Below are 24840 nucleotides of genomic sequence, written 5' to 3'. Positions count from 1 at the left end.
ATAATACACATCGGCCTAAACTGAGGAAAAAAATAGTTTTTTTATATATTTTTGGGAGATATTTATTATAGCAAAAAGTCAAAAATATTGAGTTTTTTTCAAAATTGTCACTTTTTTTGTTTATAGCGCAAAAAATAAAAACTGCGGAGGTGATCAAATACCACCGAAAGAAAGCTCTATTTGTGGGAAAAAAAGGATGTCAATTTTGTTTGGGTGCAACGTCGCACAACCGTGAAATTGTCAGTTAAAGCAACGCAGTGCTGAATCCCAAAAAAGTGCTCTGGACAGGAAGGGGGTAAAATCTTCCGGGGCTGAAGCAGTTAAAATTCAAGATTAGTTTTCTTAGTTCTTGACATAATAAAGTTTGTGTTTTTTTTTTTTTTTTTTTATTAGGTAAATATTACATTTTAGATATGAACAGTAGCTGCAGGCTATGTTCCCTTTTTACCAGGCTGACATTATTGTTTCAAAGTGAGTAGCCAATCACCAGGTGGAGGAGCTGAAATTACAAGAATGAATCCACCCCTTCCCATTTCTTCTCCAATTGTTATCATCCTTCCTCAAGTGTTGCTGCTGTAGGACCACAGGGCCTCTTAAATTTAATTTTGCACATTATTATATGGCATTAATAAATTTAACAAATAAAAAATAAACAACAAATGTAAATATCCAAAGTTAAAAAACAGAAATAAACAAAAATAGCAGAAAAATAATAGCTGAGAGGAAGACGGCCAGTGAAGCCAATGGCCTCAGGTGATACACAGGGATGAAACAAATCCTCCTTCATACGTTGTACTTGTTTATCTGCAAACTTGTCTTCTCTACATCTGTTCAAAAAGTGCTGAGTTTTAAAGCTTGTCTGAGAGTTTAGAAAAAAGAGAGCAAGGACCTGAAGTTACATTGTTCAGAGCTCAGTAAGGAGAGCTCTAACAGCTAATTGGAGGGAAGGGACAGACCCCCTTCACACAGCACACAGATGAGGCTGTCAATCAGCTGGAGCTCCCTCTCCTGTGACTTTTTTCTCTTGGTATCAAGTACCAAAGTGCTGGAGGCCAATGGAGAGAGGGCTTCCCTTGCAGCTCAGTTCCAGACTCCCCTGGAGGTGAGACAGGAGTAGTTAGACCCAAAGTTGGCAGGAGACAGGTCTGGAACAAGCCGGGTCGGTAAAGATCACAGGAAACATAGGAACGTCGGTAACAGCTGAGATCAAACAGCACTTCAGCCAAGGGCTAACTTCCTTATAAAGGCCCATGTGATGTGCTGGGAAAACAAAATAAGTGTAGCGCTACAAAGGTTTTAAAATGTCCAACATCAGGATAAAAAACCAGATGAACCAAGAGTTCTAGGTGTAGAATGTGGAAGGAAATCATCCATATATATATTGGGTGTAGATTGTGGAAAGAAATCATCCATATATATATTGATCCCAATGATAGGAAGTCCTCAGGGGCGATATGGCTTCAGACAAAGGGCACATCAATAGGTATATGGCATCTGGAGTGAAGACAGACACACCACCACTGACAATGAAGAGGCTTACCAGATCAAATGGACCCAAAGGGGCATACGCCGAGTTGGGTCAAACAAAGCTTGGGTGGTCAGTGGCTGTAGATGGTCCAGAGGGGTGATGTTCTTGAGCTGAACCATAGGCTGATGTGTCTCTCAGAACGATATTAGGAACCAAGTAGTGGTGATAGCAGATAGAAAAAAAGGAGGAAAGGCCACATAGTGTAAATCCATAAACAAATGTGGAATTTATTAAAAATTAAGAAATACACTCACATGTAAATCCTTTTAAAAACAGCGCTGTAAGAAAATGGCGGCAGTGACGTCCTACCCGACGTGTTTCGTCCTCTTAGACGTCGTCTGGGGGGTTCCCCCACTGCAGCCAACAAGGTATATATAGGGGATGCATCAATACTAGTGAGAAACAGCTCCGTGAATGCATAATTACCACTTCCTGTATTCGGGCAAGATGGCCGCCTGGCGTGCGTTCCATGCCTCACATTGAATGTGAATACCGGACGTCTAATTGATGGGGTCACAGTGGTAAGCAGATTGAATATGTCTAACTGGTCCTATTTGGGAATTAAACATATTAACAAGTAAAAAGTGTCCAGTGTACAATGTGAATGATGGGTATGGTGACAAGACTGAAAAAAACAAGCCTTCTCTAAAGATAGAGACCGATGTATGTCTGGTTGCTAGGCGGCATTATGCGCGCGCACCATGGTGGAACAAGTAATACTGCGCATGCGCATCGTGCGCAAGCGCGGTGGATGGAAGGACGTATCTGTGTCATCCTTCCTGCGCTAATGAGGAGGCGGTCATCTATTAGGAAGACAGGATTGTATTAATATAGTGATGTGACGTGACTCTTATGTGAATTAATATAATGTCATACAAATGACCCGGAAGTGTGTGCAGTGGCCCCAAATAAGCAGAATAATAGGGGCGAGTGTTCCCGAAGTGTGTGTAAAGTTGTGGAAAACGAAAATATGTGTGTTTAAGTCACGTACCGTTTTAAATCGACAGACATGTGTATATGTCGTGTGAAAAAAAGGTTATTAAAAAAGAACTCTAATGCCCCGTACACACGGTCGGATTTTCCGATGGAAAATGTCCGATCGGAGCGTGTTGTCGGAAATTCCGACTGTGTGTGGGCTCCATCAGACATTTTCCATCGGATTTTCCGACACACAAAGTTGGAGAGCAGGAGATAAAATTTTCCGACAACAAAATCCGTTGTCGGAAATTCCGATCGTGTGTACACAAATCCGAGACGGACAAAGTGCCACGCATGCTCAGAATAAATAAAGAGATGAAAGCTATTGGCCACTGCCCCGTTTATAGTCCCGACGTACGTGTTTTACGTCACCGCGTTCAGAACGATCGGATTTTCCGACAACTTTGTGTGACCGTGTGTATGCAAGACAAGTTTGAGCCAACATCCGTCGGAAAAAATCCATGGATTTTGTTGTCGGAATGTCCGAACAAAGTCCGACCATGTGTACGCCCTATTAGTCAAATGACAATTGATGTAATCCATGATCATGCACTCGAAAAAAGCAAAAAAATTTTTATATAAGTGATGATAATGCCTCGAGAGCATAATATGGAAGACGTGCAGTAGTTCAGTGTGAAATATCTGATGTTAAATGAGATAAATTCCCATTATGGAAATCCAAGGAAGATAAATAGTATAGTGATAACTATATTCATCTAGATTCCTGTATAAATGCACAAACATGGAGCGGGTTCCCATAGTGATGCACAAATGAATAGTCATCTAATACATGTATATTATATAAAACATATACATACATGCAAAATTGGCAGAATCAATACATGTATATAGAGATAAATTATGTGATGTGCTGGCAGGGGTGCTGGGTCCTAGAGCCCTTCTGGTTCCCTGACCGGTGATGGGTCCTAGAGACCTCCTGCTATTGGTACCCTGACAGTGCCCCCCCGACGGCAGCCTCCGGATGCCCAACTGGGCCATCTTTCTTGGATATTTGGTATGCAACTCCCGAAGGAGTCCAGGGGCATGGATGTTGCTCATCGGTTCCCAGGAGCTCCCTTCAGGTGGATACCCCTTCAACTTGATCAGATATTGGATTTGCCTGCCTTGCTTTCTGCAATCCAATACTGACTCCACCTCGCATTCTGTTTCTTCTCCAACAGTTACTGGTGGCAGAGGTGGTTCCACCCTCCCTGGGAAAGGATCCAGAAAGGCCGATTTAAGGAGAGAGGCATGAATAACTGGGTGAATCCTATAAGAATCAGGCAAGTATAATTTGAACGCCACTCGGTTTACTTCACGTTTGACTGGAAACGGCCCGATGTATCTTGGCCCCAGCTTCTTTGATGGGCATGGCAATTTCAGATTGGCCGTTGACAGCCATACCTCATCCCTGACCTTAAGGGAGGGATTCTCCCTTTTTTTTTTTTTTTTTGGCAAAAAACTTTTTGTAGTCAGTTTGAGCCTTCTGTATGCATTCTTGGAGGCTTTGGTAGTTTTGCTGTATAAAAGCAAGTCTGTCCTGAACAACAGGCACTGCTGATTCTGATATAGTTTCAGGTAAGGCAAGGGGGTGGAATCCGTAGTTGGCCCAGAACAACTAGACTGGTTTGTGGCTGAGTGTAGCGAATTGATATAGGCAAACTCTGCCAGTGGGAGCAGCGAAGCCCAGTTGTCCTGGGAAGAGGCAGAGAAACAGCGCAGGTACTGCTCCAAGGTTTGATTTGTGCGCTTTGTTTGTCCATTGCTCTGATGATGGTAGGGCGATGAGAGGCAAAGTTCTACTTTCAGGGCCTTACAGAGCGCTCTCCAAAACTTGGAGGTAAATTGTACCCACCGATCAGAAACAATGCTACTGGGTAAGCCGTGGAGTCTCACAATTTCCTTTATGAACGTGTGGGCGGTCTCAGTTAATGAAGGTGTGCCTACCAAGGGAAGAAAATTAGCCATCTTCGACAGGCGGTCCACCACCACCAGGATGGCAGTAAACCCGTTTTGGGGGTGGGAGCTCCACAATAAAGTCCATGGAGATCATTTGCCATGGACGACTGGAAATGGTTAAGGGGCTCAACAGTCCCCAGGGCTTTGTCTTGTCACCCTTGCTACATAGGCACACTGAGCAGGATCTGACATAGGTTCTACAGTCCCGACTAAGGTTGGGCCACCAGAAGGACCATTGGATGAGCTCACTAGTTTTACAAGCTCCAAAGTTGCTGGCTAACTGGTGGTTGTGGTACCTCTTGAAGACCTGAAGCCTTGCCTCCTGAGGTATGAAGACCTTGTCCTGATGCCAGAGTAATCCATCTTGTTTTCTTAACAAGGCCTGTTCAGATTCAGGGCATGAAGAAGAGGCTCATTCAATTACCAATTTAAAACTGGGTTGAGCCAATAAAAAAAGTTCTGGGCTGAAAGAATGGTGCTCGGGGGAGCATATTCCATAGATTCAGGGAATATCGGGACAAGGCCTTCCTGATCTTGGATCTTGGTCTATATGTTAAATAGAAGTTGAATCTTGAGAAGAATAGCGCCCATCTAGCCTGCCGGGGTCTTAGATGTTTGGCGGACCTCAGATATTCCATGTTTTTGTGGTCGGTGAAGATCACGATTGGGTGATTGGTGCCGTCCAATAGATATCTCCACTCTTCGGAAGGCCACCTTAATAGCTAGAAACTCTCGGTCACCTGCATCGTAGTTTCTTTTGGCCTGGTTTAATTTCTTTCTGCCTGGTTTAATTTCTTAGAGCAGAAGGCTACTGGGTGCAGTAGAGCTTTTGGGCCCAGACGCTGAGAGAATACGGCTCCTGTTGCCACTTCAGAAGCATCTACTTTGAGAACGAAAGGGAGTGCTCGGTCCGGGTGTTGCAACACCGGAGCAGAGGTAAACAAAGTTTTGAGTTGTTCAAAGTCTTCTTGGGCTTCCTCATTCTTGAGGAAATGAGTATGAAGTTGTGTGAGTTGAGTAATTGGGGCGATGATGGTTGGGAAACCTTTAATGAATCTCCGGTAGAAGTTGGCAAAGCCTACAAATCTTTGGATACCCTTTCAGTCTGAAGGTGCAGGCCAGTCTAGGATTGCTGAGACCTTCTGGGTATCCATGGAAATCCCTTCAATGGAGATTATGAGCCCCAAGAATTGAATGGATTGTTTCAGGAATAAGTTAAGGTACTTTCGGAAGATATCATTGACCAGGTGTTGAAATGTTGTGGGGGCATTGCATAGCCCAAAGGGCATCACAAGGTATTTAAATTGGCCAAAGCGTGTTCTTAAGGCCTCTTCTAATGCGCACCAGATTATATGCCCCCCTCAAGTCCAGTTTCATAAATACCCAGGCTGCTCAGAACCTCTGGAACAACACCAGGACGAGGGGAAGAGGATACCTATTCTTGATGTTGACCTTGTTGAGCTCCCGGTAGTCGATGCATGGCCTGAGGAAGTGGTCTTTCTTTTCAACAAAGAAGATGCCTGCTCCGGCAGCTGAGGAGAAGGGCCGAATGAAGCCTTTGGCTAGGTTCTCATCGATGTACTATCTGAGGGCCTCCATTTCCACCTCGGACAAAGGGCATATGCACCAGAAGGGAATTCTGCTCCGGGAGTAGCCCAATAGGACAGTCATATGAACGGTATGGAGGCAAGGTATCTGCTTTCCTTTTGTCAAAGACATTGAGGTAGTTGTGGTAGACAGAAGGGACTACTTGACTGGTGTCTTTTGCTGGTTGTATGGTCAGGCAAGTATGGGAGTTGGTTTGCATGGGGATGCCACAATATAAAAATTGAGAGTCAGAGGAATGTGCAGGCCTTTAGCCAGGTTGATGTCCAGGAAGCAGCTGCAAGCTCCAGAGTCAATGATTGCCCGCTGTTTGACGTCCCTTCCAGCCACCTGCAGAGAGGTGGGGAGAATTATGTGAGCAGATGGAGTCCCAGATAGCTGAAGGTATGAAGGGTACAAGTGCCTGGACTTACTTGGCCGAACTGGACAGTTGTGTAGGAAGTGGCCTGATGCTCCACAGTAAATACAGAAGTTGTTCTGTCACCTGCGTTCTCTTTCTTCTGGGGTTAGAGCGGGTCAGAGTAGACCAATTGGTTCTATATCGGAGAAATTCGTAGGAGTAGCGCCAGAAACTGTTGGAGCCGGGACCTTGGGCCATACACAGGTTGGCCAAAAGGTCTGAGAGTGCTCAGAATGTCACTCCCGCAGGCGCCTCTCCAGCTCCCATTGGGAGGAGCTTGGTGATGTCACTTCTGGTTCCGGCCGTGACCGGAAGTCCTTACTTTTTAGACACTTTTTTTGCTGTATACAAAAAAGGCTGCGCTGCCACTGGTGAGTGAGTGCAAAAGTAAATCACTTAGATAACTGCAGCTAGTGCACCCATATGTAATGAATAAACAGTGAAGAAAAATTGAAATTAAAATTAAGATATTGAAAAAAATTCCAACATGAATCCCATAAAATAAACATAAAAAACGGAACATGAGAGGTCAGATTCAAAGCTGGATGGAGCAAGCAAAGTCCATAAAAAAGTTCATTGATGAAGAAGTCTTTCAAAAGAGGAATACACCAGTCATCCAAAAGATGTGAGACATGCAATATTGTCACCCTGAGGAGCGTGATGACAGGAAAGTTCCTCCACCTCAAAACCAACTGCCCCTTACCAGATCAAGTGATCTCTTGTTAGGGAGATCGTGTGGCTGTGTCCCCCAGCCACAGGGTCTCTGCTGAGAGCGAATCTCAAAAGGGTCACCTCTCAGGGGGTCCTCTAGATGGTGCATGAACGCTCAGTCCCCATGGATATCAGCACGCCATCTCCGCACTTCTCCGCCATCTTCCTTTCCCCACAGTGGGATGTGATGAGCAGCTGCAAGGATCGTCCGCGCATCTGCAGCTTGTGAGCGGCACTCTTTGTTTTTCAGTCTTGTGATTTTCTGGGATCTACCTTCTCTTTTTTTGCTGTTTGGCCTGTGATTCCATTTTTAACTGTGATGATTTTTTAATAAATGCAAGAATCTTTTTTAAAAATTTAGTACACCATGGAGAATCTTCTTTTCTGCTTTTGATCCCGTGGACCTGGAGATATTTCCTTTCAGGAAAAAGACCGCAGCCTTTGGAGGAAAAGCTGCAGTGATTCCCTGTCTTGGATACACCAAGGTGGATAAAGGAACCATCTTGTCGTTCATTGATGCACTGCTGGACCCGTTGGGGTCTATCCATAAGGTGAGAAGCTAGTACCACTGGGGGAGGATTCTGAAAGGACTGTTTATTTATCATAATTTTACATCTGTCAGTTGGACTTTTACCTGTTCTTCTCCCCTTCATCTCCACTTGCCTGCACAGGATTTTATTGATTTAAATTTCAAACAAGAGACTGACTATCTCTTTGAATTATTAGATTCTTTTGGATGCATTTTACTATTGGACTTTTTTCACCGAATTGATTTATGTTGAATGCTATTATGATGTGATGAACTTTATTATTTATACTGAATGTTTTTTTTACTGAATATTATCCTGATTGTATATATCTATATGATTGTTTTTTTGATAAGATACACTTTGGAAAATATTTCTGGTATCTCTGTTCATTAGCACTTTATTTCCGGTCACCTTTAAGTAATTAGCACTTTATTCCCAGTTATTTTTAATTAATTAGCACTGCTTCACCACATATACACATACTTACTGGTGTTGGCTACTACAGAAGTTTAGCTGCTTTTTATTGTTTCACTAAGCACTTTACACTAAGTACTTTTACTTGTCAGTAACACTTTTTGGTAGCGCATTAGTACTCTACCCTTCATCATATAAAGTAGCCATGGCTTCAAAAAACATGGTAACTGAGTTGAACCCCTCATCCTTTTGCTCTAGGAGGTTATGGGCCCAGGACTGTGGTTAATCAGACAAGAGGGAGATGATGAACCCCACTCGGACAGTCTCTATAGCAAAGGTCCTAGGTTGCAGGGCAAAATAAAGTTCCCAGGCATTCCTGAACGCTCTGAACCTCTGCCGGTCCCCTGAAAAGCGCTCAGGAGTGGGAACTCTGGGCTCTGGAGAAGGCAGTACAACTGAGGGTGAAGCGGCAGCAGTGCAATTGAAGGACACTGATGTAGAGGCGGAACTTGTGGCTTGGCTAGCTTCAGCAGAAGTCATAGAAGCCGTGAGGGCATGGAAACGTCCATCAGGCTAGAAATAACCCTCCTGCAGATTCTTGAATGCTTGCGCCAGTGCCTCCATCTGCTGACAGAGGCTTTTAAGTGCAGAAGCACCTCTCTCTGCCTCAGACATCTTGGCTGTTTGATACTATCAAGTACCAAAGTGCTGGAGGCCAATGGAGAGAGGGCTTCCCTTGCAGCTAAGTTCCAGACTCCCCTGGAGGTGAGACAGGAGGAGTCAGGCCCAAAGTCGCACAGGTTGCCTGCAGAGTGGCTTGCAGAAAAGGCTCACACTGCTGATGTTCTGCAGGGCTGCTGCAGGCAGGGGGCACCTGTGAGATGTAGCAGGTAAACAGGGTCACTGAGACAGAGGGTAGTCGGTACAAGCCAAGGTTCGGTGTCAGGTGGATAGACCAGGTTAGGTCGGAGCTGAGGTCAAGACAGGTAGCAGGCCGAGGAGATCCGTTTAACAAGCCTGGGTCAAGGTCAGGAGGCAGGGAGGAGACATGTCTGGAACAAGCCAGGTCGGTAATCAAGGATCACAGGAAACAGGAAACACAGGAATGTCAGTAACATCTGAGATCAAACAGCACTTCAGCCAAGGGCTGACTTCCTTATAAAGGCCCATGTGATATGCTGGCGGAGGTGCTGGGTCATAGAGCCCTTCTGGTTCTCTGACAGGTGCTGGGTCCTAGAGACATCCTGCTATTGATACCCTGACACTTGGTGTCAGGAAAACTTGTCAGAAGTGATTCATGTTGATAGCAGAGGAATAAAGAAACAGACAATAGTGACACTTAGTACTCTTGAGACAAGAACCCACTATAGAGAGATGTGCTTTGTTCATATTTTATGTTTGAGGTTTACAACCACTTTAAGGTAAATTAACCACTTGCTGTCCACCATCAAATGACGGAGGGGTGGTGCTGCTCTCATTCTGGGATGACGTCATATGACATCATCCCAGAACGGCCACTCTTGCACGCCCCCAGGGGAGCGCAGTAGCGTGGTGATTGTGGCCGCGCCATGTTGCTAGTACACTGCGCGACCCTGATCTCTGTAAAGAGCCGTGGCCATGGCTCTTTAACCATGTGATCGGCTGTTTCCAATCACAGCCGGTCACATGTAAACACAGAGATGCCAGTAATCGGCTCTTATTGCCTCACACTGACAGAGTGTGTGGCAGCATCTACGCCCAGGGGACATCAAGACATGTAATCAGGGCACTCATCATCAGTGCCCTGATTACAATAACACGCCACCATTGCCAGCAATCAGTGCCCACAAGTGCCACCAATCAGTGCCCATTAGTGAGGCCAGTCAGTGCTGGCTATCAGTGCCGCCCATCAATGCCCATAATTGCTGGCCATCAATGCCCATCAGTGCCACCCATCAATGCCAGTTAGTGCCCATCAGTGCTGCCTATCCATGGCCACTTATCAGTGCCCATCAGTGCCACCTATCAGTGCCCACCAGTGCCACCCATCAGTTCCGCCTATCAGTGCTTATCAGTGACACATATCAGTGCCAACTATCAGTGCCCATAAGTGTGACATATTAGTGCCTCCTCATCAGTGCCACCTAATCAGTGCCAATAAGTGCCACCTCATCAGTGACCATCAGTGCCGCCTATCAGTGCCCACCAGTGCCGCCTCATAAGCGCACATCAGTGAAGGAGAAAAATTACTTATTTAGAAAATTTACTTACAGGAACCAAGAAAAACTTTTTTTTATTTCAAAATTGTCAGTCTTTTTTTTTTTGTAAAAAAATTAAAAAACCTAACAGTGATTAAATACCATCAAAAGAAAGCTCTATTTGTGTGAAGAAAATTATTAAAAAATTCACATGGTTACAGTGTAGCATGACCGCGCGATTGTCATTCAAATTGTGACAGCGCTAAAAGCTCAAAATTGACCTGGGCAGGAAGGGGGGTGGGTGAAAGTGCCCTGTAGGCAAGTGGTTAAGGTTTCATAAGAGGTTAAACAGGCACCACTTTTATTTATTTATATGTTATCATTTATTTTTTTTACACACCAGGAAATGTGACAAATGAAGTAGGAGAAACAGCAACAGTGGAAGGGGAAAGGGTATCCTACTTACATCCTGTGTACACTTTTGGGTGCACATGGCATGCTCAAAGTCCGATCCAAGTGGAAGTGGAAGCAAATACCTGTCAAAACCCTAGAAATAAACTTCATTTGATAGCAAATAAAAAAAAATAATGTGGCTTATACAATTGTGACCCAAGCCATATTGTATTTTATTGTTATAAAAATTACCTTTCCTTTTCAATCAGCAGCACCCTGATTTAATGCAATATGTCAGTCTGGAAGTATACCGCACACAGTTGGCGTACAGAACGCCCCCAAAGATGTAATTTCCTGCTTGTGTGATGAGCTCACTGATTTTCCCAGAAGTCTGCACTGAGATACAAATCAGATTTTAGGCATCGTCTGCAACAAAAATTTCTGTTTTGTTGAGCTGCTCAGAAAGGATTAATCACTTCTAAAGACCCTGCTACTCTCCTCATTAGAGCCCTAAAAATGCACCTGTTAATCAAAAATGAAAAAGTCACTCTCATTCAAAATCAGTCCTGCACCAGACATGATCTTACAAAGGGCTATTCCTTCAGAGCAGAAACAGGTAGGACTCTGCAACAAAGTTTGTTACAATTTCTGCAATGCACATTGATTACCATTTTTTTCTCAACAAAAGTGGAGTTAGTCTTTAAATATACAGTTGGAAGTCTCTTGTTACAATATATCCTGCTAGAAATCCAATGAGCTGTGCAGCTTTTTTGGCCCCTTTATGCAACGCACATTAATGCATGGATTAACACATGGGTTAACACACTGTAATGCCCCGTACACATGGTCGGACTTTGTTCGGACATTCCGACAACAAAATCCTAGGATTTTTTCCGACGGATGTTGGCTCAAACTTGTCTTGCATGCACATGGTCACACAAAGTTGTCGGAAAATCCGATCGTTCTCAACGCGGTGACGTAAAACACGTACATCGGGACTATAAACGGGGCAGTGGCCAATAGCTTTCATCTCTTTATTTATTTTGAGCATGCGTGGCACTTTGTCAGTCGGACTTGTGTACACACGATTGGAATTTCCGACAACAGATTTTGTTGTCGGAAAATTTTATAGCCTGCTCTCAAACTTTGTGTGTCGGAAAATCCGATGGAAAATGTGTGATGGAGCCTACACACGGTAGGAATTTCTGACAACAAGGTCCTATCACACATTTTCCATCGGAAAATCCGACCGTGTGTACGGGGCATAAAAGTGTGAAAACAGGGAATTGAATCCTTGCTTCTATACTGCAAACAACGAATGTAGACATAACGAAAAAGAGAGGCGGGCTCGGCACGTATATATCCACCTCAACAAGTGGGTTGTCACTCATGGATCATACACCGTGTAGGGTGCTCTTACCGTAATTAAAGCATATATCAAAAACAAAAAATCGGGTGTAAAGCACCAGGAAAGAGTTACTAATAGCAACAGAGTTTGATCCTTTTAAGAGTTTTAAAAATGCACATTTATTATATTAATTTTAGACAAATTGGCAGAATCGTGAGCAAATTGTCCAAAAAGAGCAGCTTCATAATAATATCCAATGAGAAATCACTGTAGTAGATGATGCATTACACATTCACGTAAACAAAGACACTAGAAATAACAATTAGAAAGAAGCGTCTGGACGTCGCATAGCATCAGACAGGTTAAGACGTCAGATGAAAATTAATCTCAGATGTCTATAAAGGAAACAGTGCACAATATAAAATGACAACTTAACCTGTGTGTGGGTCCAAGGAAAGATGGGTAGGGAAAGGAAGGAGGAAAGCTGACTAGCAATAAGGTTGTTGTAAGGGAGCAAAAAATGTCCTAAAATGCATGGTAATATGAAACATAAGTCCTGATCTTTTTATCCGAGAAAAGAGTAGCCTTTAACCCAGTGCTTTGTTATGCCCCATACACACAATCGGATTTTCCAACAACAAAACCGTGGATTTTTTCCGAAGGCTATTGGCTCAAACTTCTCTTGCATTCACATGGTCACACAAATGTTGGCCCAAAATTCCGAACATGAGAATGCGGTGACGTACAAGGAGTACGATGAGCCGAGAAAAAGGAAGTTCAATAGCCAGTGCGGCTCCTTCTGCTTGATTCTAAGCATGCGTGAACTTTTGTGCAACTGACTTGTGTACACACGATCGGAAATTCCGACATCAAGTTTTGTTGGCGGAAAATTTGAGAACCTGCTCTCAAACATTTGTGGGCGGAAATTCCGACAGCAAATGTTGGATGGAGCATACACACGGTCTGACTTTCTGTCAACAAGCTCACATCCAACCTTTGTTGTCAGAAAATCCGATCGTGTTTACGGGGCATAAGGGTTTATCAAGTATAAGTCTTATCTGTATGGAAAGATTTCAAAGGAAGTCACAATACTCGTGACTGCAGTTTTTGAAGATGGTAAATGGATCTTTAACTAGGATCATGTAAATTTTCGGTACTGTGGAGACCTAAGTTAGTATTGAGCTTTTGTCCCTTCAGTGAAGTATAAATGTAAAACCAATCATGGGACCCTTTGTAGGTTAGGGGATATAAGGCTTCATGTAGGCAAATGGTATCTCTTTAAGTCACCTGTTATGGGCTAAGTGTGTTCGCCCAGTGATAAGGGTACTTTACTGCTTGTACAGTGGATGTGCCGATGGCCTCCGTGGGTCTGTTGCTGATCTCCAAACACTGGTTTCAGTGCATAGCTGGCTATGGCTCCGCTTATGCTGTCGGCTGTTTGCCATCCGCAATTGGATGTCTCCATATGCTGTCAGCGTCCTCAACGCTAGGAGCTTGGTATGGGCGGAGTTACATGACGGAACAATGATAATGTCAATGCGTTTCGCTATAGTAAATAATGTAGCGTTATATGAAGCCTCGTATCCCCTAACCTACAAGGGTCCCATGATTGGTTTTACAGTTGTACTTCCTTGAAGGGACAAAAGCTCAATACTAACCTAGGTCTCAACTGTACCGGGACTTTACATGATCCTAGTGCCAGGGCTAGGCTCAGCCCTTCCTTCTCTGAGCTGGCCGCTCGGCTGTCGGCTAATTGCCAGCTCCTTTCTCCCCACAGTGACTCAGCTGTTGATGATCTGCTCGTCAGTCCTGCCTACTTAAAGCCATCCAGCTCACTTCATCTCTGCCTTCACTTTTGGTCACATCTTAGAGTCTTTTTCCTGCTTTCTTGTTGAAGACTTGCTCGGCTGACGTCCCTTCTGGCTCCTGATCCTGCTTGCTGTACTACTACGTTTATCTCTGGCTCTCTGACATTGGTATTGGCTGACTACCCGATCTGTTTACTGAACTCTGGCTATGTATTGACTACACTTACTCTGTTTACCTTTTTATTATTATTAAACATGTGTGATTAACTGTACCTCTGTCTCGGTCTGATTCATGGTTTCTGACAGTAGGCGAAGGCCATGAATTCAGAGGATGGAGTCAGTCCACTTGTTGGTAATATTTTTTTCAGATTGGATGACCTGGATCGCCACATGGATCCGTTTGCCTTGGCGTTACAAACACTCCTGAGTGGCATGGCTCACCTGGAATCTTCCACTATGGATGCTCCGGTACAACCTGTGTTGCAGGCCGTCCCTGCTGCTGCTCCAGTCTCTGTGCAGGCTTCGAGTATTACCTCTATAAGAGGCATGTCTGGTTCCGCTCCATTTCTCCAACGATTTGGGGGCAATCCAGTTCAATGCAGAGGGTTTCTCAACCAGGTTGAGCTATACTTTGAGATGCTGCCCCAGGCGTCTCCCACGGACAGAAGCAAAGTAGGTTTCGTGATATCTTTGCTTTCTGAGAGAGCCTTGGCCCGGGCAAACCCTCTATGGGAGACTCAAAAACCCATGGTCCTGTGTTACCCAGAATTTGTGGCTTCCTTCAAAAGGATATTTGATGTTCCCGCACGCTCCGCTTCTGCTGCCAAGAGCCTCATGTCCATCAGAGTATGAGAACTGTTGCCAATTACGCCATTGAATTCCGTACTCTGGCAGCAGAGTTTGCTTGGAACAATGAGGCCCTCATAGCTGCCTTCTTTCATGGTCTCTCGGATAACAGCAAGGATGAGATAGCAGCCTGAGATATACCCACTGAGCTGGAGAGGTTGATCACATTTGCCATCCTCATTGACTCCACACTCAGAGAAAGACTCACTTTTAAGGAGCGCTGGGAAAAGCCTCCTGTACATTTGTCTCCGAGCTTTGCAGTCCCACCCTTGCCTCCCTCACCTCCCATGCCTCCTGGTACCGAGTCGGTCTGTGAAGATGAACCCATGGGCTTCATGCGTCTCTCTGTGGATGAGAGAGCCCTTAGGAGGAGGGAGAGATTGTGCCTTTATTGTGGCCAGGCTGGTCACTTTTTGAAGTCTTGTCCTACCCGTTCAGGGAACGCCCGACCCTTGAGGTCCTGTCACGGACAGACTTTAGGTTGTGTTGTTTCATCTCCAGTTTCCCAGAAAGATAATCCCCTGGTTTCGGTTACCCTGTCTTGGGCTGATTCATCCATTGAGATACAGGCTCTAATCGACTCTAATGGGGCTGCAGGCCTGTTCATTGATGCTGCCTTTGTATCGAAGCACTCAATTCCACTGCAGCTGCGTGACACTCCACTTGCCATTGAGGCTCTTGACGGGAGACCGTAATTTTTATTTCCTCATCTAAGTTTCCACTGATTATTTGTTATCTTTGGTTACACAACCCTTCTTTTGATTGGCTCCATGCTGAGGTTCTGCCCTGGTCGCCACGGTGCAGTGAGAGATGCTTCCAGAAGGTAGCCAAAGTCCTGTGCACCTCTTCACTCTCCTCCCTGCTGGAGGAGTACCGCGATGTCTTTGACAAAGGTTAAGCCAGTACTTTGCCTCCACACCGATCGTATGATTGCGCAATTGACCTTCAACCTGGTGCCATACCCCCTCGTGGCCGGGTTTACCCTTTGTCGGTCTTGGAGGATAAGGCCATGGAGGAATATGTTGCAGATGCACTTTCTCATGGTTTCTCATCCTCGTCTCCTGCTGGTGCTGGTTTCTTTTTTGTGAAGAAGAGGAGTGGTGAACTGAGACCTTGTATTGATTATAGGGGTCTCAATCGTTCCACGATTAAGAATGCCTATCCCATTCCGTTGATTACGGAGTTATTTGACTGCCTCAAGTGAGCAACGGTTTTCACGAAGCTTGATTTGAGAGGGACATACAATCTCATCGGGATTAAGGAGGGCGACAATTGGGAAAACTACATTTAATACCAGATCAGGTCATTATGAGTATCTCGTAATGCCTTTTGGCCTTTGTAACGCTCCGGCAGTTTTCCAGGCGTTCATTAACGATGTCCTCCGAGATTTGTTGCAGTTATGTGTGGTGGTTTATCTCAACTAGGGATGAGCCGAACACCCCCCGGTTCGGTTCGCACCAGAACCCGCGAACGGACCGAAAGTTCGCACGAACGTTAGAACCCCATTGACGTCTATGGGACTCGAACGTTCGAAGTCAAAAGTGCTCATTTTAAAGGCTAATTTGCATGGTATTGTCCTAAAAAGGGTTTGGGGACCCGGGTCCTACCCCAGGGGACATGTATCAATGCAAAAAAAACTTTTAAAAACGGCCATTTTTTCGGGAGCAGTGATTTTAATGATGCTTAAAGTAAAAAAAAAAAAGTGAAATATTCCTTTAAATATCGTACCTGGGGGGTGTCTATAGTATGCCTGTAAAGTGACGCGTGTTTCCCATGTTTAGAACAGTCCCTGCACCAAATGTCATTTTTAAAGGAAAAAATCTCATTTAAAACTGCTTGCGGGTTTAATGTCATGTCGGGTCATGGCAATATGGATGAAAATCAGTGAGACAAACGGCATGGGTACCCCCCAGTCCATTACCAGGCCCTTTGGGTCTTGTATGGATATTAAGGGGAACCCCGCACCCAAATTAAAATAAGGAAAGGTGTGGGGCCACCAGGCCCTATATACTCTGAACAGCAGTATACAGGCGGTGCAAACAAGACAGGGACTGTAGGTTTGTTGTTAAGTAGAATCTGTTTGTAATTTTGAACATTTTTAACGTGTTTAGCTCCAGCCAAAAAATCTTTTCTAAGCTTTTTGGAAAACATAGGGAAGGGTTATCACCCCTGTGACATTTGTTTTGCTGTCTTTCCTCCTCTTCAGAAGATTTCACCTCACTTTTTTGTCCCAATGAAAAATGTTTTTTGAAAATTTGGGTTTTTTTGTGGAACAAGGATTGGAAAGCATCAGTGGAAAGGAGAAATTGTTTTCCCATATTAACTCTTACAGGAGAGAATTTCCCTTCCTAGGGGTAGATTTCATCTCACTTCCTGTTGTCTCCTTCCGTTTGCAAGTAGGAGTCGTTTGTAAGTTAGATGTTTGAAAGTAGGGTCCTGCCCTATATACTCAGCAGAAATTTGGGCCTTAGGTGTTGCTGTGGCCACAACACTGTAAGCCCTCACAGGGCCCTGCTGTGAAATATTAGATCAAGAATTGTAATTACATGCCCCTGTTGAACAGGAGCTGAAAAATTAGGCCTTAGGCACTGGTGCTGGTGCCACAACACTGCAACCCCTCACAGACACTCTAGTTGGAACGCAGGAACGAGCCCTGCTGCAAATTATTGCTTCAAAAATTGTAATTACACGCCCCTGTTAGACAGGGGCAGAAAAATTGGGCCTTAGGCACTGGTGCTGGTGCCACAACACTGCAACCCCTCACAGACACTCTAGTTGGAACGCAGGAACGAGCCCTGCTGTAAAGTATTGCATCAAAAATTGTAATTACACGCCCCTGTTAGACAGGGGCAGAAAAATTGGGCCCTAGGCACTGGTGCTGGTGCCACAACACTGCAACCCCTCACAGACACTCTAGTTGGAATGCAGGAACGAGCCCTGCTGCAAAGTATTACATCAAAAATTGTAATTACACGCCCCTGTTAAACAGGGGCTGAAAAATTGTGCCTTAGGCACTGGTGGTGGCGCCCAGAACCAAAAATGTTCTTACAAGCTATCAGCGTGATGATTGAGGAGGAAGAGGATAATTACTCAGGGATAGTCACTCAGCATCAGCATAGGCAGTCTTTGAAGGGATCTGAGATTTCAAAAAAAATTATTCGGTTACATCAGCATCAGGTGCTTGGTAGCTGGTGGTGATCCAAGACTCATTCATTTTTATGAAGGTCAGCCGATCGACCGAGTCGGTGGACAGACGCACCCTGTGATCGGTTACCACGCCTCCAGCAGCACTGAATGTGCGTTCCGAAAGAACGCTGGATGCAGGACAGGCCAGTAGCTCAATTGCATACTGTGCAAGCTCTGGCCAGTGATCCATCCTCAAGACCCAGTAACCCAGAGGATTTTCGGTGGGAAAGGTGTCCAAGTCTGATCTTGCCCCTAGGTATTCCTGCACCATGTAAAACAGACGCTGGCGATGGTTGCTGGAACCGATCATACCTTGGGGCTGCGGACCAAAAAATTGTCTGAACGCATCGGTCAGACGGCCACCTTCTCCACCGCTCCTTCTTTGACTGACCGAAGCCTCAGCAACACGTTGTCCAGAAACAGGAGTTTGTAACCTCCCAGTCTCTGGGAACGCGTTGCACAGACCTTTCTGCAAGGCCTCCCGAAGATGTTTCATCCTCTGCTCCCTCTGCGATGGCAAGATAAGGTCCGCAACCTTACCCTTGTAACGTGGATCAAGGAGGGTTGCCAGCCAGTATTGGTCCTTCTCCTTGATACCACGAATACGAGGATCCTTACGCAGGCTTTGCAGGATCAGGGAGGCCATGCAGCGTAGGTTTGCTGAGGCATTCGGTCCGGAGTCCTCTGGGTCACTAAGAACGACATGGTCCGCAGCCACCTCCTCCCAGCCACGTACAAGTCCATGTGTTTCTTGGGACTGATCCCTTAAAGACTGCTGCTGATGCTGAGTGCCAGGCTCCACCTCCATACTGACACAATCTTCCTCCTCCTCCTCTTCCTCCTCGTCCTCTTCCTGTGTGATCGGCGGGCACGCAGGAACACTGTCTGGATAAAGGGGGCCTTGAGAGCTAAGGAAGTCCTCCTCTTCCTGCCTCTGTTCTGCCTCAAGTGCCCTGTCCATTATTCCACGCAGCGTGTGCTCCAACAGGTGGACAAGGGGGACAGTGTCACTGATGCATGCACTGTCACTGCTCACCATCCTCGTGGCCTCCTCGAATGGTGACAGGACAGTGCATGCATCCCTGATCATGGCCCACTGGCGTGGGGAAAAAAAACCAAGCTCCCCTGACCCTGTCCTGGTGCCATAGTCGCACAGGTACTCATTGATGGCCCTCTGCTGCGTGTGCAGCCGCTGCAGCATGGCCAACGTTGAGTTCCACCTGGTGGGCATGTCACAGATTAGGCGGTTCTTGGGCAGGTTAAACTCCTTTTGGAGGTCCGTCAGCCGAGCACTGGCATTATATGACCGGCGGAAATGCACACAGACTTTCCTGGCCTGCCTCAGGACATCCTGTAAGCCCGGGTACCTGCCCAAGAACCGCTGCACCACCAAGTTAAGGACGTGAGCCAAACAGGGCACATGGGTCATTTGTCCCTGTCGGAGGGCAGAGAGGAGGTTGGTGCCATTGTCGCAAACCACCATTCCTGCCTTAAGTTGGCGTGGCGTCAACCACCTCTGAACCTGCCCCTGCAGAGCTGACAGAACCTCTGCCCCAGTGTGGCTCCTGTCCCCCAAGCACACCAGCTCAAGCACCGCATGGCATCTTTTGGCCTGCGTACTTGCGTAGCCCCTTGAACGCCTACGGAGCACCGCTGGTTCCGAGGAAGAGGCCATGGAGGAAGAAGAAGAGGAGGGGGTGGAGGAGAGAGGTGTGTCACAATCAGCATTTTGGAGGCGTGGTGGCGGAACAACCTCCAACACTACTGCACCTTGTCCTGCATCCTTCCCAGCTGCCAGCAGAGTCACCCAATGCGCCGTGAAACTTAGGTAACGTCCCTGTCCATGCCTGCTGGACCATGAGTCAGCGGTAATATGCACCTTACCGCTGACCGCCCTGTCCAGCGAGGCATGGACATTGCCTTCCACATGCCGGTAGAGAGCCGGAATCGCCTTCCGTGAGAAAAAGTGGCGTTTGGGTACCTGCCACTGAGGAACCGCACATTCCACAAACTCACGGAAGGGGGCAGAGTCTACCAACTGAAAAGGCAGCAGTTGAAGTGCTAGCAATTTTGCCAAGCTAGCATTCAACCGCTGGGCATGTGGATGGCTGGGAGCAAACTTCTTTCGGCGGTGCAGCAGCTGGGGCAGGGAAATTTGCCTGGTACAATCTGACGTCGGTGTACCAAAAGCAGATTGCCCACAAGTACTTGGCTGTGACACACCTAATTCTACACCTTCATTCCTCTCACTGCAGGTCTCAGAGAGGACTGAAGGTCTAGTGGGGTTGGAAATCTCAGCTGATGAGGAGCAAGGAGAGATCCTCTTTGTTCTTTGGTGTGGGTCTTTTAGATACGCTTGCCAACGAACTGCATGGCAGGTCAACATATGTCTGGTCAAGCATGTGGTACCCAAGCGGGAGATATTTTGGCCACGCGAGATACGCTTGAGACATATGTTGCAAATAGCAGCGGTGCGATCTGATGCACTCGTCTCAAAAAAGGCCCACACCAAAGAACTTTTTGAATAACGCGCAGAGACTGCAGCGCCCTGCACATGTGGAGCTTTGGGGTGTGATGCAGTCAATGTGCTGCCCTTAGGCTGGCCCCTGGAGGGCATCCTGCCTCGTTGGTGATGTGCTGCCGCCTCCTCCTCCTCCTCCTCCTCCTCCTCCTCTCTCCTATCAGGCACCCACGTTGAGTCAGTGACCTCATCATCCCCTCCCTCCTCATCACTGGAGCAAACCTGGCAGTATGCTGCAGCAGGGGGAGCATGACTGCCAGATTGCTGTCCTTCTTGGGCACCCCCTCTGTCCGCGCTCATGTTACTGCCTTCATCGAGCTCAGTATCGTCATCAGAGCCTTCCAAACGCTGGGCATCCTCCTGGAGCATGTACCCAACACTGTGGTCAAACAGTTCGAGGGAATCCTCATGAGGACATGGTGGAGCTAGGGAAGGAGTCACTGATGACATTGAGCTGAGGGAAGAGGCCGCTGCTTTGCCAGACAAAGCACCCTGGGCATGGGTGAGAGAGGATGAGGAGGATGAGGACGGCTTGGTCATCCACTCGACCAAGTCTTCCGCATGTTGCGGCTCAACATGGCCAGCTGCCGAAAAAAAGGCCAAGCGTGTCCCATGGCCACGTGCTGATGAGGATGCACCGTCTCCACGACCAGCACTAGACACAGAGCCTGCTTGCCCTCTCTTATTGGCTTGTGACTGTCTGCCTCTCCTTCTTGGCCTTCCAGACATACTAATGGCCTGTAGCTGCACTAAGCTGGGATAGAACACCTGTAATTTTCTTCAAGTAGCTTTATATACTGTAACCAGACAAGCCTGCCTGTCAGTAGGAAGATAACAGGAACGGATCTAGCTGAACACTGTGAGCAGGACGCACTGTACTAAATGTAAATAGTCTAGCTGCCTGACCGTGGTACTAATAGGATCAAATAGAACACCTGTAATTTTCTTCAGGTAGCTTTATATACTGTAACCAGACAAGCCTGCCTGTCAGTAGGAAGATAACAGGAACGGATCTAGCTGTACACTGTGAGCAGGACGCACTGTACTAAATGTAAATAGTCTAGCTGCCTGACCGTGGTACTAATAGGATCAAATAGAACACCTGTAATTTTCTTCAGGTAGCTTTATATACTGTAACCAGACAAGCCTGCCTGTCAGTAGGAAGATAACAGGAACGGATCTAGCTGAACACTGTGAGCAGGACGCACTGTACTAAATGTAAATAGTCTAGCTGCCTGACCGTGGTACTAATAGGATCAAATAGAACACCTGTAATTTTCTTCAGGTAGCTTTATATACTGTAACCAGACAAGCCTGCCGGTCAGTAGGAATTTAACAGGAACGGATCTAGCTGAACACTGTGAGCAGGACGCACTGCACTAAATGTAAATAGCAGGAACGGATCTAGCTGAACACTGTGAGCAGGACGCACTGCACTAAATGTAAATAGCAGGAACGGATCTAGCTGAACACTGTGAGCAGGACGCACTGCACTAAATGTAAATAGTCTAGAAGATAACAGGAACGGATCTAGCTGAACACTGTGAGCAGGACGCACTGCACTAAATGTAAATAGCAGGAACGGATCTAGCTGAACACTGTGAGCAGGACGCACTGCACTAAATGTAAATAGCAGGAACGGATCTAGCTGAACACTGTGAGCAGGACGCACTGCACTAAATGTAAATAGCAGGAACGGATCTAGCTGAACACTGTGAGCAGGACGCACTGCACTAAATGTAAATTGCAGGAACGGATCTAGCTGAACACTGTGAGCAGGACGCACTGCACTAAATGTAAATAGTCTAGAAGATAACAGGAACGGATCTAGCTGAACACTGTGAGCAGGACGCACTGCACTAAATGTAAATAGCAGGAACGGATCTAGCTGAACACTGTGAGCAGGACGCACTGCATTAAATGTAAATAGTCTAGATAGAAGATAACAGGAACGGATCTAGCTAAACTGAATACAGTGTATATATATATATGCAACACCTGGGATGCATATATATACACAATACACTGTAAGTGCAGCTAACTGACTGACTGTTCTGCCTAATCTATCTAACTCAAATCAAATGACACTGTCTCTCTCTCTCTCTGTCTCTCAGCACACCGGAACACACACTACACAGGGCCGCCGTGCAGGCGGCCTTATATAGTGTGGGGTGTGTACTAAATCCCCTGAGCCATAATTGGCCAAAGCCACCCTGGCTTTGGCCAATTACAGCTCTCTCTACTGACGGCGCTGTGATTGGCCAAGCATGCGGGTCATAGTGCATGCTTGGCCAATCATCAGCCAGCAATGCACTGCGATGCCGCAGTGAATTATGGGCCGTGACGCGCCACACGAATTTAGCGCGAACGGCCCATAACGTTCGCAATTCGGCGAACGATCGAACAGCCGATGTTCGAGTCGAACATGGGTTCGACTCGAACACGAAGCTCATCCCTAATCTCAACGATATCCTCATATTTTTCAAGTCCCTGGAGAGCCGCCACCCAGATGTCTGTTGTGTGCTTCAGAGACTACGAGAGAACAATCTCTATTGTAAATTGGAAAAGTGAGAATTTCATTGTGAACAGGTGAAATTCCTGAGCTATGTCATTTCCACTGTTTTTCAATGGACCCAACCTTCTGTGGTCCTCCTACAGTGGCCTCGACCCGTGGGTTTACGTCCTCTGCAGCGTTTTCTTGGCTTTGCCAACTATTACTTGAAGTTTATTTGTAACTTCTCGTCTCTGGTCAAGCCCCTGACTGATATGACCAGGAAAGACGGCAACCCACAGAGTTGGTCTCCGGAGTCCATTAAGGCCTTTGATAGTCTCAAGGTTGCCTTTGTTTCGGCTCCTGTGTTGGCACACCCTGATCCTACGTTGCCTTTTATCCTAGAAGTTGATGCTTCTGAGACTGGAGTTGGCACCCTTCTGTCTCAACGTCCTAACTCTGAGTGCGCTATGCATCCATGTGGCTACTTTTCCAAGAGATTGTCACCGGCAGAGTGCAATTACGAGATTGGTGACAGAGAGCTGTTGGCGATCATTTAAGCCCTGAAAGAATGGAGACATCTCCTTGAAGGTACCACTGTGCTGGTTCTCATTCTTACTGACCATAAGAATCTCACATTCTTGTCTGAGGCTAAGCGCCTCTCTCCCAGAAGGGCGCGATGGGCTCTTTTCTTGTCGAGTTTTAATTACATTGTCTCATTCTTAACGGACACTAAGAATGTAAGAGGCCTTGTCACGACAATTTTCCTCCACTTCTACGATGAAGTCCGTTCCGGTTCCTGTGATTCCTCCTGATTGTATTCTGGCTACGGTTCGCACCAGTCTTACTTCTCTTTTGGGTGACAAAATGCTTGCTGCTCAGGTCGATGCTCCTCCTGAGAAACCTTGTGACCGCTGCTTTGTTCCCGAGAGTCTCCATACTGCCATGCTCCAGACTTATTACCAAGGCTGCTGGCCACCCTGGAAAAATCAACTCTTTTGGGCCATTTCCCAACAATTCTGGTGGTCTAGTCTACGTGCTGATGTAACCACCTTTCGTAGCTGCCTGTTCCGTGTGTTCTCAGAGTAAGACTCCACGACACCTTCCAGTGGGCCTCCTACAACCCATACCCAATGGAGAGAGGCCCTGGACCCACCTGTCTATGGATTTAATTGTGGAGTTACCCAACTCCCAGGGCAACACAGTTATCCTTATGGTGGTTGACCGGTTCTCAAAAATGTTGCATTGTATTCTACTTAAGAAGTTGCCTACTTCTAAGGAACTGGCTTCTATTTTTGCTCAGGAGATCTTCCACTTACATGGGCTACCCAAGGTGATTGTCTCAGACAGGGGTAGTCAGTTTATGTCCCGGTTCTGGCGAGCCTTTTGTGCACAGTTGGGTATTTAGCTTGCTTTCTCCTCTGCGTATCACCCGCAGTCTAATGGGGCCGCAGAACGAGACAATCAGTCCTTGGAGCAATTCCTACGTTGCTATATTTCTGATCATCATAACAACTGGTCAGACCTCTTACCGTGGGTGGAGTTTGCTCACAATAGTGCCTTGAATTCAGCTTCCCGTTTGTCCTGGTTTATGGCGAACTATGGTTTCCAACCTTCCATGTTGCCTAACTCGTTTGTTCCGCAGAGTATTCCTGCGTTAGAGGAGCATCTCCGTGGTCTTCATTCCACTTGGGCACAAGTTCAGGAGGCTTTGCAACATGCTAACGATAGGTACAGACTCCATGCTGACCGCAGACGCCTGCCTGCGCCTTCCTACCAGGTTGGGGACAGAGTCTGGCTGTGGTCTCGCAACCTCCGACTTCATGTTCCTTCTTTGAAGTTTGCACCTCAGTTTATTGGGCCTTTCCGTATTCTTTGCAGGATTAACCCAGTGGCTTGCGCGTTGGACCTTCCTCCTAGTATACGCATCTCTAATGTGTTTCAT

The 24840-nt window shown here is 46.4% G+C and overlaps 1 protein-coding gene across 2 annotated transcripts in view; it reads left to right on the top strand.

The window, feature by feature from the left end:
- Positions 1 to 24840, top strand: part of TMEFF2 (transmembrane protein with EGF like and two follistatin like domains 2) — a 1235357-nt gene that overhangs the window by 864268 nt on the left and 346249 nt on the right. The window lies entirely within an intron of this gene.

Source organism: Aquarana catesbeiana, linkage group LG06 (genome assembly GCF_042186555.1).
Source record: "Aquarana catesbeiana isolate 2022-GZ linkage group LG06, ASM4218655v1, whole genome shotgun sequence".
NCBI lineage: Eukaryota > Metazoa > Chordata > Amphibia > Anura > Ranidae > Aquarana > Aquarana catesbeiana.
This window is presented reverse-complemented; position numbering and strand designations above follow the sequence as displayed.